Here is a 14,284-nt window from a genome sequence, read left to right on the forward strand (position 1 = left end):
CGATGAAAAGTTTTCTGTGGGTAATAGGTCATCGTCAAATTCTGCGATGAAATAATGTAAATTCATCATAAATTTTGAGATAAATTTATATTTTATCATCAAATTCATTGCAATTTTGTAACAAAAATATACTTCGTTGTAAAATTCGCTCATACACAAATCTGTGATGAAAACCAATTTTTGTTTGAGATTTGCGACCAAATGTGTGTTTGATGTAAATTTGCGACTAAAAATGGATTCATCGCCAATGTTGACAAAATTAGTTTTCATTGCAAATCTACGATAAAAATGGATTCGTCGTAAATTGGTGACAAAAATGGATTCATCATCGATATGCGATGAATATATTTTTTATTGCAGATTGGTGATGAAAATCTATTTTCATCACAAATTGACGATCAAAACCTATTTTTATCACAAAATTAGTGACCAAAATAGGTTTTCGTTGTAGAGTTATGATACATAGAGATTTTTGATAAATTTGTGATGAAAAATTTTCGTCATAAAATTCATCGCAAAAAATATATTTTTTTCCCAGAACCTCTCCATTTCTATATTTGATCATGTTTACAAATATCTTATTTATAACATACATAATAAACCAATCCAACACATCAAATATGATATTTCAACACATCATATTCAACAATCCAAACAAGTCATATTCATAGAAGTAAAAAACAAACAAATATACTAGTCACATTCCATATAACACAATACGTTCTAATCTAATAAGTCAAACTTCAATAATATCAAATAAGTCATCATATCCAACATTCCAAGATAATAAATCATCATCATGCATATCCAAATGAAAATATTTCATATCAAACAGTCTCAAAACGATGGTAAGATACAAAAATATCATCGTCGTCCTCGGCAGACACTTTCTTCTCCTTTTACACTTTTTCTTTTCCTACATCAGAAACTAAACAAACAAAAAGTATCATTTTATACAAGAAAAAAATCATATAAACTAACACAAAACTGAATATGTAAAGACTTACTTTTTCTAATATAGATTTCTAATTTCCACCGCCTTCCTTGATCTCACCAACCCTGTTTGAAACAAATTAACAATACTAACCAACAATACAAAAATGAAGGGTTTACAAACTTAATCAAATAACAAATGTTCAAAACAACTAATTCTGAGAAAAATAACATTATACACAATATTGTCATGAAGAATCATCATCACCACCACTACCATCATCATCATCACAGTCATCACTAGAACCAGGAGGAATCTATCTTGGAGCAGAGCCTAACTAAAGATGTCACATTATGAAGTCCTGTTGTTGGCACAATTCTCTCATTTCTTAATCCCTTTGCAATATATCCCATTTAAATTGCTAATCTCTTCACTCAATTTTTCCATTTGTGCACTTACTGCTAGTGGGGTGGAAGAAAAATTATCAGCAACTTTATGGGTTCTTCTCAAAGAACTCATTCCCAATATCCTTCCCCCTTTGGATCTCCCACTCACCTCCAGCCATATACTTATATTATTACCAATAGAGGGCTTAAATATGTCATTATTATCACTAACTCCTAAACTTCTCTGTGCTAGCTCTAGCTCATCATATTTCTCCTATATTATCATGAGAAAAATTAAAATAAATTTATAATAATAATATTTTAAAAATGTATAAAATATTGATTATATATAATAGAAACACATATAATATAAAGAGAGAATAGGTACATAACTAATAGAATCTAAGTTATAAATTAATATTCAAAATTAATTCAAACCTTAATTGTTTTAGCTTTATTCCCGCTCCAGGTCTTATCTTTATTTTAAAATGTGCTGGTGAAAGTGTCTATAAATAATGGCTCCTTCCCCATTTCCTTGGCCTAAAAAGATGCTATTAGAAATAATATAATAGTCTAAAATAAATTAATAAATTAATGTTTATAAAAATTTACCAATCTGCGTGTATGTTCATCAATATTGATTAAGCCTCTAGCATATGTCACAGATGAGTCTCCAAAATTATAAGTTTGATTTGCTAACTCCTTTATTTGTTGTCCTCAATTTGCTAAAAATTAAAGATCCTGACCTAATTTTTCTCGGTGATGCAAGATGACTTTTTTTCCTAATCTTCACATGATTAAGTACATGTCAAATGTGATCATCATTTTTTTTCTTAAAAATCCTCTTTATTTCCAATTCTTCATTCAGGTCTCCAAATGTCAGCTAGAATGGAAAAAATAATTGATTATATAATTACTTTAATTTCATATATAAACTAAAGGGGATATATACCTTAAACTCTTCCACCATAGCCCTTTTATGGGTGCTGGAGTGCTTGTATATGTCATTGAAGTCTCTCTCCAATGGTTATTTACTATTCTATTTATCTTACGAATAACACATATAGAATTTTAAAATCTATCATAAAATTATAAACAAACAGTGTTAAATAATTAAGATAGTAGTTGAAAAAATAAAATATTTTAAAATACTTATGAATCTCTGTGAGAAACTATATACTCCTGAATGTCTTTCATCATCTTCATGCATACATATGATATTGTAATTTTGAAAAAAAGCAAAGCAAGTTCTAGAGTTTAATTATTATGAGTGTATATCACACAAAATAAATAAAGTAAGGCTTGTGGTAGTCCTCACTAGGTAATTAATTTTTTTGCAATCAAACCCAATTAATGAAAATAGATTCCATCACCATACTAACCAATAATATGCAATTAGAGCATCCAATCAAGTCCAATGACCTAAGATTAGGCGGTCAAACTTAAAGAACTTTTACCATTCTCCAGTCATTACTAAGAGCACACATAAATAATTTTATTCAAAACCAAATGCTGTGTAAATCAAACAAAATACAATGTATGAAAGAAAAATATGAAAGCAAAGTATAAAGGTACAAATGAAATAAAAAGAAAAATAAAGAATGGACTCCTCTTTATTCCTAGCGGTTGAAGATGATTCAGAAGTTAGATCCACACCATGAATGGGATGGTTTGAGTGGATAAAAGAACTCTCATGTGGTAAGTATCCTGGTGTACTGCTCCCTCCATTATTGCCTTTTTGATAGTACTTTTAGGTGGTTGGAGATGATTCAAATGTAGAATCCACTATAACAGTGGGAGTACTAAGAGTTAAAGTCATGACCGCTCCCTTCACCCTATATATATTCGAATGTAGGGTAAGAAGAAAATGGAAAAAAGAGAGAAGTACATATCTCCTGCATGCATGTAGGGTAAGAAGAAAATGGAAAAATATCAATCTTTCAGAAAATGTATCAAAGAGTAAATCATAACTAATAAAATCAATCATCGCTACCTCTATGAGATTCTTTGAAAATCACAAGAAATACTAACCTTGTTGTGCTGGAAGGTACCTACAGGTTCTAGAAGAATGAATGTAATCTCCTCCTAGTCAAGTAAAGGCTCTCACTCAGGCTCTGGAATAGGTGAATGTACAACCAAAGGAAGTTATTCTTGGGACTTTGCTTCCATAGCACAAGTATGGAACAAGTCCCTACACTCTCCTCATCAACATATGTATAATTAGGCTCAGCTGGTTTTCTCGTCATCGTCAACAACACCTATATCATCAACATTATCAACTCCTACAGCATCAACAATGTCAACCAAATTTTACAACTAGAATATGCAACAACAATGATATCGTCATAATTAAAATTATCCACAACCAATGTAGAGTAGCAATATCAGACTCAGGGTTGTTAAAAGCTCTATAATCCATCTCCTTTAGCACGTCGATACCATCAGGAAGATCCTCTGAGAAAAATTGATTGAACTCTTGTGTTTGTCGCTATCTAATGGATAATATAAGTTGATCTAACTATATTTGCACATTTTGTAATAATGCGTCAGTTTATTGCTAGAGTGCCATTTGATGGAGTGTCATTTGCTGGATAAGTTCTTTAAGATCCAATACTGGTAATTCTAGTTGACTAGGGGCAAGAACTTCTTTACTGAACTCTTGAAATGTCCTCCAGGGAGCTGGCTCGATCTAATGGATTGAATGTGACTAGGTAGGTGCTGAATCATCATGAAACCCATATAGACTATGGTCGGCTAGGTATGACTCAGTAAATTGACTTTGTGTGTCCTCATACCTAAAATATAATTGATCCACCCAATTAGAATTATAGATATTACAAATGATTCATACATATTTTACTGCTCCATGGGTGCATAGTATTACTATTCAAGCTGATAATATTAAGTTTGAGGCTAGTAACAATGAGCTTCAGGATGGTAGTATTGTGGTTGCTCAGGCTAATAGTATTGACTCTCCAACCAACCTCTAAAATATAGATAATGTGGATCCATGGTTAAAGAAATTTTTTGTTCTTACACTGAAATACTAGCAAACAAGATCAGAAGACATAGTAAAAATGTAAAATAATACACATGGATATATGAACATGAAAGCACTTGGAATAATTTTTTTTTCAAAATTTTCATGTAAAAACATAAAACAATCCTAAGGTTATCAAACACCATTATAATTCTTTGGCAAAACCCCCAATTTTGATAAACTAAATATGTCATGAAATGGGTATAAATAAAATAGTAAACTCTTTTTCTATACTAATACAGTATAGAGTAACTCAGATCATCTCTCAAGAAATGTAGCTAGTGAATTCTAATCTTATAATCAAATTTATTTGCAATTGGTTTGGAGTTTAGGTTTTTAAACTGTAAATGCTAAAGAAACACGAGTTAAAGAAAGATAAGCTAAGCTTATCTAAACTGAAGCATAATCATTCAAAGAAGCCTAAACTAACCTAACCTATTTGCATCAAATAGGAAATAAAAGAAACTAAACTAAGAATGTAGACAACTCATGAAATTGGAAAGAATTCCAAACTAACCTAACTACTACATTAAAGGAAACAATTAGAGACAAAATTCATGACCAAATCTAATTCCTCAATTAAACAAATCAAGAACTCAACAATATAATCAAAATCAAATTCTAGATTCAAATCATCAAAACTACCACTCAACTGAATTCAAATTCAAATACAGGGAATTAAACCAACATTCTTCTAGCAATTTGATTACATGAACAGATCAACCATAGAGAAATCTAAAGATGTAGATGATGCTTACAACCCAGGCTAGGACATTCCCAAGATTGCTTGGGATTAGATCAATTATGAAGATGAACAAAACTAGACAAGTAAGTGCTGGATAGAATGGAAGATGGTTGTTGATTTATAAAGAAGGGAAAACCCCCTTAACTCTAATTAGATTGGCTTATAGGCGACAACAGTGATGACAACATCAGGTTGAAGGAGACGAAGATGGTTGGAAATGGGTGAGGCAGGTGAACCGAGGGAGAAAGAGATCCCCTTAACTCCTCGAAGGATGTATTCTCGTTGGTTTCCATTGATGGAAAATCTCAAACTTCGACTAACGACCAAGAATTCCTAGTTGATGAATAAAGATAGACGGAGCTCAGTGATGACGATCGGAGGAAGTAAGGAACCCCCTTGCTTCTCTACGTGTGATGGTGGACATGCTTCGATGGTCGGCGATGATGGAAGGAAGACGAGATCGTGATCCTTTACTTTGTCTGTGCGTCCTCTGTTCTGCACTGTTCACTCTAAATCACAATCTCCACTCCTACTATAACATTCTCAATTGAATATGATTCCTTCGATCATCTCAAATTTGCATCAACGGCTATAAAGAATCCAAATATGAACTAATGGCTAGAAACACTCCAAATCTGATCTAAGAATGAGATGAATGGATGAGTTCAGATCTTGATCTAAGTCTCCAGATCTTCATCAATGGTTGGGATCTACTCTCCTTTGACTTGGATGGAACATATCTTTAACGGATGGTTTAGATCGCTCCTAATCTTGGATGAACGGTCCAAATTGCTTTAGATCTTGATCTCCTTATTTAAACCTAGATTTAAGCTTAATTTGGTCCGATCTAACTCGAGTCCATGATCCTTTGATACTTACAAAGATCACATTCAAATATTTATACAAAATACCATAATTATGAGATAATTTACATCAAAATACAATAATGACTCTAACTCATAAAATATAATATAAACATGAATTTATCACACCAGAAGATTAAAAAGCATAGATATATGAGTCAAAATATTATATCAAAATGGTGGTTTTCACTCATATATACCCACCTCAACATGGAACCAAATTTCCTCTTGACCTAAATACCTAAATCAAGTCTCATATACCTAACGACTTTGCTCCAAGTCAGAAGGCTATGCCTATATGGTCCTATTCTAGTTTGACCAATCACATGCATTCGAAGATATTTAGCTAAAGGGTTGACTTTCTAATCTAGGTTGCCATTTAACACTTTTGTAGCTTGGGAAGTAATCATCATTGGCTATTAAGGAGCTCATTTCTCTGAGCTCTCAACTTTGAGCTAAGTTCTTTGAGCTCTCCCTTTAAAGCTTAATTTTTGAGCTCCTTACTCCAAGCATAGTTTCTCGAGCTCTCTACTCTGCTATCTCTTAACTACTCTAATCAACCTAGTTCCTCGAGTTCTCTACTCCAAGCTCAATTAACTATATCTGTCGTCTATCTCCAAGCCATCTTTAATAGTATTACTACCCATGCAGTTATTGGACAATAGCAAACATGTCTTATTGCAGTAAAAGGTCATAATCCTCACCATCGGCCCCCCCCCCCCAGGACTGCCCCACACAATCTGGAAGGGAGAATAGTAGGCATGTCTTATAGTCCCTATAATGATCCCTCCATCATTATCATTGTTGGCCAGTAATATGCAGACGATTGACAATAATGGAGACATCTAGAATTAATATCCATCAAGTTGAGACCAATGAAGGAAATAATTAAATAGCCCTTAATTTTATGAAGATCGTGGCCATGATCTCTAGGAGTATCTCTCAACTCTATACCTATAAATACTTAGGTATGTGTTTCATTTATGGGCCAATGAAGCTCTTGCTTTCATATTTATAGTATCCACTATACCTTTAGTGACATAAGCATTGGAGGGGCTTATTGACTTACTTTTATCAATTTATTATATCGTAATGGCTACTTTAGTTGACTTCGTTGGGCATCAATCGACTCAATTAGCATTAGCTGGTTGATTAGTTTATTAGCTCTTGAATAGAAATATTCTATAAATTTTTATTTGGTCTTGAGTCTACTAATCTTGATCATTAATCGACTAACACCTGAAATAAAAAATATTTTATATTTTTGTTTTCCCTTGAGTTGATTACTTTGTCAACTCATATACTAGTCTACTAATATACCTAATTTTGATTACTTCTACCCTAATTGTACAAGTGCATTTGACTCATCCTCATAGGAGTTTACCTATGTGCCAAGAGGTGCTTCATGCCTTTGGGATCCCATCCTACTAAGAAACTTGACTCCTTGGTCTTCCATGCTTAGATAGTCCTCGCCTTCAGAACTTCATGGTCTTGCCTAACATTTAGTATGTTTTAACTTGTTGGGATTTCATTCCGTTAAGTATCTGGTCCTCAACCTATTTGAGTTTTAATATGTCTAGCATCTAGTCGTCAACTTTGTTAGACTTCCTCATGCCAAGCATTCAATACTCATCAATCTAGTTAATCTTCCATCTGTCAAATATCCAATAGTTGTTGACATACTTGGACTTTCATTTATCAAGTATCTGATCTTCATCTACCTCTTGGACTTTTATTATTGGACTTGCAATACATGTCAAATTTTTCTTTGCACCTAGATGTACATATGAGACCACACTATCTCCCTAGTTTAAATTTTGCCTAAACATCAAAACCTCATGAGTAGGGACATGATTGCACCAATACTAGTTTGGACAAACTACTTCTACTTGAAGGGAACTTTGAGTATAACTCTAGTTCAACCTTAATGGAAAGTGTCAACTACAATAAGCCAAATCCACTAGCATAAGCTCTCTAAAAGACCTCTTCTTCCTGCTTAGCACTATACCGCTTAGCCCTATAAATAACCTCCTCTAACCACAAAGCTATAATGCCCCCTTATCAGCTAAATCATGACTTTAACATATTAGAACGCCAAGAAGAGGATAGGCATAGCATGGAACCTTAAAGGGATGCATAAAAATGTACGGGCCCAAGGTCACCCAGGTCCCTAACTCAAAGCTCCTACCAAGTGACTATTGCTTTCACCAAAGAAGTGGGCTCAGCTTTTTCTGTCTTGCCAGGGAAGATGTTCCACTCAAAGTCAGTGACCTTTAAAGAGATACTGATTATGGACAAAGAGACTTGGGAAATGATAAAACTTTGTTCTTTGTGTTAAGTTTCAAAATGCCCTTGATGTTTAACAATATTCTTAAAACGCCCAAAGTTTCACTATTTCTAAAATATACTCTAAGATTATTTTTATTGACAAAATTCCCCTATATAAGATTATAAAAAAACTTGTTTTACCTTAAATAACCACTTAAATCACTCACTTAGTAATGGAGAACAGACATTTCTGACAGTATAATAAAAACCTTGAGGCATTTTAACATCAATACAATTGAAGCATTTTGAAAAGGTTATCAAACATTGGCAGCATTTAAAATCTAGACATTTAATATATCAAATATAGGCACCACGTGAGAATAGATGCCTATCCTATGAGACCTAACATGGCATTGGGACAACATTCAAAGGTCTTGAACCTTTCTTAAGTCACTATCAAATTGATGTTGACTTCAATCAACCCCAAACCTATTGATATAGAACTCTTAATTTGAACGTTGGTAACTAGTAATTGAAAATTAACATAAGATTAATGTTAAGTATGATTGGGCTTACATAGGTAGCTTGTTCAGTCTAAGTACAATGACTGTTCATTCATATATAATGCGTCCAAAAATTACAATAGGAATAAATCTTGTAAGCTTCAAGTTATCTTCAATATGATGGCATCCCTTCAAGATCAAAATTCTCCCCAACTTTATGCTCTGTAATCCTAGCATGAACCTAAGAACCAAAACAACCAACATGTTTAAACAATTTGTTAAATATAAATTGCTCTCTTAAACCTTCCATATCAAACATTAAAAGTCATAAGGGATTGATTAATCCTTATTGATACTTAGTAACTGACATAAGTTGGCAAATAACGAAAAGAAATATGTTCAAAAAAGTAAACGATCAAACTAATTTTGATCAATTTTCCGTTAAATGTAACAAAATATTTTTCAACTCTCCTTTTGTTAGGAAGAGAGGTGAATAGACGCAACCTAAAACTTTAAATTCTTCTCGTATTCTTGCAAATGCAAGCTTAATTACTTGCAAGCAATTAGAGATTATAGATATAAAGCAATGGAAATAAAGTAAAACAAAAATAATGCTAAAATTTATTATGGTTCAGAACTTCTGTAAACACAACATATGAATGATGAGGTGAGTCATCCCTCGAAACCTCTATATGCAAATAACTTGTCCTTGTAGGTGATGGAAAAAATACATACAAAATATTCTCTTATACAAAAGATAGAAAGATTGAGAACATAAGAGAAACATAATATGAAACTTGAACATATTTGAAGTATCCCTTCATCGAGATCATATGAAGCTAGCACTTTAGAATAGTGAATAGAATGAAATGGATGTGCAAAATAATCTATAATTGAGTTTCTGTTCGAAGTGGATTAGTTCCTCTATTTACAAAGACAACCTGCGGGATATCAATTGACTTGAAAAGTCCTTGATTAGTCAACTGAATGTTGATCTTGAAAATTCTATTCATAATGATTGGTTTGTTGGGATCAGCTCGGTGCATTGCGCGTATTTACACATTTCACAAGCGTACGCAGCAGAAGAAAAATAAATAATTATAATTAATTATTATAATACTCACAGCACACGCATACATGATACATTATGTATATGACATAACTAAAAATTAAAACTTTTTAAAAAATAATAATTTATTCTAAACATACCTGACAGATGATGTTAAGCAGGAATAGGATTGACATCAATCGAATGGCTCTGTCAAAGTTCTGTCTCACCAATGATCCATGCCAAGCTCTTGTTTGGATGACTTCCAAAGCCACGAGTCGCATTACCGTCTTTGGTACTAGCCGACGACCTACAACGGTCAATATGAGAGAAAACCCTAATGTTGGAAAATACGTAATGTCACATTCATTTTTCGGGGCTTTCTAAATGTCATCGTCAATCATATTTCCGGTGTAGTTTTTGATGATCAACCTTTTACCGTCGATTTGAGGCAAATAGACAGAACCTTTACGGCGAAGAGGAAACAATCTTCGAAAACTTTACAAGCTTCCGGTGTTGAACTCTGGCAACTGAAGTGAGGCTCAGATTGTCGTCTAAATGAGCACACTAACTTAATTTATACCGAATCCTCTGACTAAAGTAGTATAGGGTAATTCGAGTCGTCTCCCAACGATTGAATACGGTGTGCGATAATCCTAGTGGTTATTGTAATTGGGGATTTGAATTTTCTTTTGGATTGGACCGGGGGTTGTATTGAGTTCTAAATCATCTAAACAATGGAAAGAACACTAAGCATTAAGAATAAATTGCATTAACAAGTAAATAAGTGCATCAAGTAAACAAGTGCATGAACAACAAACAAGATAAAGCTAAGGAAAATCAACATGCAAAACTATAATAAGAATTTTAACAAACACTTGACATGCAAAATTAAATCTATGCTCAGAAATGGAAAGTAAGTAAATCTAATGATTCTCCCTATGTCTCTAGCTGAAGGTGGATGCGAAGCGAAGCGAACTCCATAAATGATGCACCAAAGGAAGAAATCCCCAACACTCTGATGCAATTCGTAGATGATGAGAAGAAGGAATCCCCTTGACTCCTCGGTGGATGGAAGGTGGCTGGATGGAAGCAAGGAAATCTCCCTAACTTTCTTACGGTGGATGGAGGATGAAGATGGCGTGATGGTGGTAGGTGGCGGCTTGAAGAGGATGGGTGGCGGCTAGGGTTGCTCCCAAGGGAAGAATACCCTATGAATCCAACTTGCTTCCTTCTCTAGCTTCCTTAGCGGGTTGTGGTCATAGTGGATCCTTTATGAGCCCATACCCGCATCTAATAGAATGAGATGGGATGAATCCAAATTTGGGTTGGGCTCTCTTCACTTCACTTGAGCTTAATCCAACTTTATGACTCCTTATGTATCCTACAAAACCATATTAGAAATATTAGACCTCCAAATTTGTAGGAATAAGCAATATAGTCCATAATAAATTCCTACTCATAAAATATGTTAAAACTCAATAATTAAACAATGAGTGGACAAAAGCATCAAGTATTAGAGCCAAAATGAACTCATGAAATGTATGTTATCAATTCCCCCACACTTATTCTTACACGACTCGGGCAAGCAAAGAAAATAAACATCTCCCAAGTAACTCATATCAATGCTTCAAAGAAAGTAAAAGATAGCTACTTAGGCTTATCAAGTTTTCATAGATCAAGGCATAAAGAGACCCAATTCATACACAAATCAACAAGCATGGTGATTTCAAGCACATGAATCAACTAACTTGATGTAATCCTCACAAGGTATATGATGGTGCTCTCACTCTCAATAGCATGTATGTAAATGGAGTTCTCACTCAATGTAACTTATGATGTTTCACTACCATATGCTTGCATGTCTCCTACTCTCCACCACTATAAACACAAGTATCCATGACTCCAAAGGCTTATCATATCATATCCATGAAGAACAACTCATGTAAGTAAATCACAATAAAGCACAAGAAAGCAAGATATATAAAAAGATGGTATGAATGTGGAAGAAAGAAAACATAAAATAATGAACTATTATGATGTTAAACATGCCCATTAACAGTGCTTATGCTTACAAGAAATCCACTTCTTCTCCCTAAAAGAAAAACAACTCTAATCCTCCTCCCTCACTACTAATCATCATCATCACACTCCACTTCTAGAAAAAATAACACAACATATCAATGATTTTATTTTTTTCTTTTAACAAAATTTCTTTTCAATGAATTTTTTTTTCTATTTTTTTCTTTTTCTATTTTTTTTGAATTTTTTTGAACCAATTTAAAGAAAATAAAAATCTATCTACAAATCATGATATGATGTGTTATCCATACAAGTCTCTCAACAACACCAACCAAATCTTTCTAAACAAAAATATGGCTTCAAAGACAATAAAGCATGGTTCAACCATGGTGATCAAGCACAGCTCACTCATGCTATCAATTATATCTAGCCTCATTTTTTTTTCAACCACTTCTCCTCATTTTTTTTTCAACATCTCCTCCCCCACACTTAAACTTTGTGTTGGTGCGAGGAGCACCAGACGATCGAACCTTAGTTTTGATAATGATACTAAATTCAAGTTAAGTGTGTTGTTAAGCTAACATGGTTAATCTAAGTGTGCAGGGAGCACAGGTTTGAGCTAAGTCCTAGTTGAGGCTAGGTAAAAGACTAAGTCATGATCTGGAGGGTCAGGCAGAAGACTTGGCAGAGTCAAGGCACCAGGTAAAAAGTCCATGCAGGGTCAAGAGGACCAAGGGGCATGGTAAAAATCTAATCATGTACAATCAGGAGGACCGGAGGACGTGATGAAGTCTGGGTGGTCAGGAGGACTGAGCCGCAGCAGCAAATCCTAGGGGCTAAGGACAGAACCGAGTAAAAGTCCAACTAATCAAGAGGACTTGGTTGACACAAGATAAATTCTCTTGAGTGGAGTGGATTAGGACGCGTTCCCAAGGGGAACATTAGGTGTTGGTCTAACCCAGGGTCTCACTAGAGACCTGAAGTTAAGATCAAGAGACAGTTCTAGGAACTGACTCTCCAATCATTATCTTTGCATGTTATTTGGCTAAATTTCAATGTAAGGTTGGAGAAACTGAACACTTAGACTCCGAGCGAAGTTTTTCAGAATTTCAGTATTGGAGTCGACCTGAGTGAAACTCAAGTCGACCTGAGTCTGATCAACCATAGCGGAAGTCGACGTAGTTTAAAAGTTCTCCACGTCAGACTAGAGTCGACCTGAGAGCGTACTCGAGTCGACCTGAGCACCGGATAATGCAGTGAAGAGGCAAAGGTTATCGGTAAGCTCCACATCAGACTAGAGTCGACCTGAGTAGGGACTCAAGTCAACCTGAGAACAAAGTCGCCGTGGAGAAAGTGGATCTACGCTAAGCTGGAGTCGACTTGAGTTTGAGTCAAGTCTACTTGAGCACTCTATAAAAGAAACCTTCGACCAGATGCTCCGTACAAGATTTTCTATCATTCTACACGACCACTCTGTCGAGACGACGACATCATGAGCAACCCGGAGCAACCCTAAAGCCACCGTAATGTCGAATTCATACGAAAATGAAGATCAAGCAACTTCGGCTATTGGGTAACAAGTTTAGTTTAAGTTTGTACATTTTATTTGAAGCTTGTTATCAAATTTGAGCTTGTACCGTTCGACTTGTGTCCGTAAGGAACAAGTCTCATAGTGGATTGCTTGTTGAAAATGGTCCAAGACCGTGGGCCTTAGAGTAGCAGCCTGTAGGGTCTAAAAGGATGTCCGTATCTCCACAATAGCATGATATTGTCCACTTTGGGCCTAAGCCCTCATGGTTTTGTTCTTGGGCTCTCCCCAAAAGGCCTCATACCAATGGAGATACTTTCCATCCTTTTAAACCCATAATCTTTCCCATGTGTTTTAGATGTGGGACTATGTTTGTATTTTTGCAACCCAACAATCCCCCCCCTCAAACAAAGGACCACAGGCCCCCCTTCAAACGGAAAGCCTCCGTTTGATGTCTGAATCCTCGACCCACCAGGACTTCCTGCCCCTCGGTCCATCCTGACCTACTAGGACTTCCTGCCCCTCGGTCCACCCGACCTACTAGGACTTCCTGCCCAGCCGCAACCAGGACTTCATGCCCCTCGGTCTACCCGACCTACTAGGACTTCCTGCCCGGTGTCTGGTCCTCTTGATTCAAACATGGGAGCCCCTACTTCCTTTGTTTTTAAGGTTCAACCCACATGGTTAGATCCGGATCATGGCTCATCCGGCGGTTAGTCCGGTGAAGAGCGGCCTCGCTCTGATACCAATTGTAGGGTCTAAAAGGATGTCCGTATCTCCACAATAGCATGATATTGTCCACTTTGGGCCTAAGCCCTCATGGTTTTGTTCTTGGGCTCTCCCCAAAAGGCCTCATACCAATGGAGATACTTTCCATCCTTTTAAACCCATGATCTTTCCCATGTGTTTTAGATGTGGGACTATGTTTGCATTTTTGCAACCCAACA

The sequence above is a fragment of the Curcuma longa genome, chromosome 2 (genome assembly GCF_044706935.1).
Source record: "Curcuma longa cultivar G26 ecotype Majalengka, Jawa Barat chromosome 2, ITB_CL_G26_1.1, whole genome shotgun sequence".
NCBI lineage: Eukaryota > Viridiplantae > Streptophyta > Magnoliopsida > Zingiberales > Zingiberaceae > Curcuma > Curcuma longa.